This window comes from Triturus cristatus, chromosome 6 (genome assembly GCF_964204655.1).
Source record: "Triturus cristatus chromosome 6, aTriCri1.1, whole genome shotgun sequence".
Lineage (NCBI taxonomy): Eukaryota > Metazoa > Chordata > Amphibia > Caudata > Salamandridae > Triturus > Triturus cristatus.
Genome location: NC_140589.1, coordinates 1,848,283,017 through 1,848,285,422, shown reverse-complemented (window position 1 = coordinate 1,848,285,422; position 2,406 = coordinate 1,848,283,017). Strand labels below are relative to the sequence as shown.

General features: G+C 57.5%; 1 pseudogene; it reads right to left on the bottom strand.

Annotated features, from left to right (window-relative positions):
- Positions 1-806: 806 nt before the first annotated feature.
- LOC146822177 (18S ribosomal RNA) lies at positions 807-1,498 on the bottom strand (annotated as a pseudogene; the record flags this gene model as incomplete).
- Between the last annotated feature and the right edge of the window lie 908 nt (positions 1,499-2,406).

The window sequence follows — 2,406 nt, the reverse complement described above, 5'->3', positions numbered from 1 at the left end:
GAGGAAGAAGGCTCCCGGAGCGACTGGAGCAGGCAGCCCCACAGCCGCCAGTCCCTTCCGGAGCACCCGGGAGGGACCACGCGAGTCTCCAAACCCCTTGGCCCAGCCGCACGGGACTGGGTCGAACAGGGTACCTGGCAATGAGGAAGGATCGCCCCACCTGAACGGCAGCCGACCGCGGCCGGGCGGCCCGAGCCGTGCCAGCGGGCTGGCAATTAGTCCACCCCACCCTTGCCCGGGTTGGAGGCGCCGGTAGGGAAGAGCCTGGCAGCTCCCCATCCCGCACGCCTCCCACCAAGAGGAGCTGGGGTCCCCTCACAGGCCCTCGGCCCCTTCTCTTCCAGGCCGCCCTGCTGCACGAGAAGGGCCACTCCTCGGTCGCCCAGAACCCAGTCGGGCCGGGACTCGGGCGCGGGAGGGCCCAGCCGGCAGCAGGGCCTTTCGAGGGTGGGGCGGTACCAGCCCGGGGATGCACTGCCATTCGGTTCCCCCTAACCGCGGGGGTCGTGCGGGGAGAGCTTGGGTTCCATCTCAGGAGGGCCTACCACTGTGCCCCTCCCAGAAAGGGCCAGGGGACGGGTGCCGCCCCCCGTCCCTCACGTGTCGCTCGGGTCCTCCCCGGTGGAAGAGGCCCCCCGAAGGCCCGGTCCTCACCCAAGCGCCCCATGCGGCAGCGGACCGCTCTGACGGCTGGGGTGCGCCAAGGCAGGGCCGAACCCTGTGCTTACGGTGTGTGCTTGCAGGAGGCGGCAGAGGGCTTCGGGCTGGCACCGTCAGTCGCTCGGGCTGCTCCACCGTTAATGATCCTTCCGCAGGTTCACCTACAGAAACTTTGTTACAACTTTTACTACCTGTAGATAGTCAAGTTTGATCGTCCTCTAGGCGCTCCGCCAGGGATGTTGCCGACCCCGGCGGGGCCGATCCGAGGACCTCACTAAACCATCCAATCGGTAGTAGCGACGGGCGGTGTGTACAAAGGGCAGGGACTTAATCAACGCGAGCTTATGACCCACACTTACTGGGAATTCCTCGTTCATGGGAAATAATTGCAATTCCCAATCCCTATCACGAACGGGGTTCAGCGGGTTACCCGCACCTGTTGGCGAAGGGTAGACAAACGCTGATCCGTTCAGTGTTGCGCGCGTGCAGCCCCAGACATCTAAGGGCATCATAGACCTGTTATTGCTCGATCTCATGTGGCTGAACGCCACTTATCCCTCTAAGAAGTTGGATGCCGACCGCTGGGGGTCAGGTAACTAGTTAGCATGGAGGAGTCTCGTTCGTTAATGGAATTAACCAGACAAATCGCTCCACCAACTAAGAACGGCCATGCACCACTACCCACAGGATCGAGAACGAGCTATCAATCTGTCAATCCTTTCCGTGTCCGGGCAGGATGAGGTTTCCCGTGTGGAGTCAAATTAAGCCACAGGCTCCATTCCTGGTGGTGCCCTTCCATCAATTCCTTTAAGTTTCAGCTTTGAAACCATTCTACCCCCGGAACCCAAAGACTTTGGTTTCCCGGAAGCTGCTCGGCGGGTCATGGGAATAAAGCCGCCGCATCGCTAGTCGGCATCGTTTCTGGTCAGAACTACGACGGTGTCTGATAGTCTTCGAACCTCCAACTTTCGTTCTTGATTAATAAAAACATTCTTGGCAAATGCTTTCACTTTGATTCATCTTGCGCTGGTCGAAGAATTTCACCTCTAGCGGCACAATACGAATGTCCCCGGCTGTCCCTCTTAATCATAACCCCAGTACCGAAAACCAACAAAATAGAACCGGAGTCTTATTCCATTATTCCTAGCTGACGTATTCAGGCGGCCGGCCTGCTATGAACACTCTAATTTTTTCAAAGTAAACACTTCGGACCCCCAGGACACTCAGTCAAGAGCATCAAGGGGGAGCCGAGAGGCTGGGGCAGGCGGTAGCCCAAGATCCAACTACGAGCTTTTTAACTGCAGAAACTTTAACATACGCTATTATAGCTGGAATTACCGCGGCTGCTGGCACCAAACTTGCCCTCCAATGGATCCTCGTTAAAGGATTTAAAGTGTACTCATTCCAATTACAGGGCCTCGAAAGAGTCCTGAACTGTTATTTTTCGTCACTACCTCCCCGAGTCGGGAGTGGGTAATTTGCGCGCCTGCTGCCTTCCTTGGATGTGGTAGCCGTTTCTCAGGCTCCCTCTCTGGAATCGAACCCTGATTCCCCGTTACCTGTGGTCACCATGGTAGGCACAGAAAGTACCATCGAAAGTTGATAGGGCAGACATCCGAATGTATTGTCGCCATCATGGAGACGTGCGATCGGCCTGAGGTTTTCTAGAGTCAACAAAGCAGCCGGGCGAACCCGGATTGGTCTTGGTCTGATAAATGCACGCAACCCGCAGGGGTGAGGGAATCA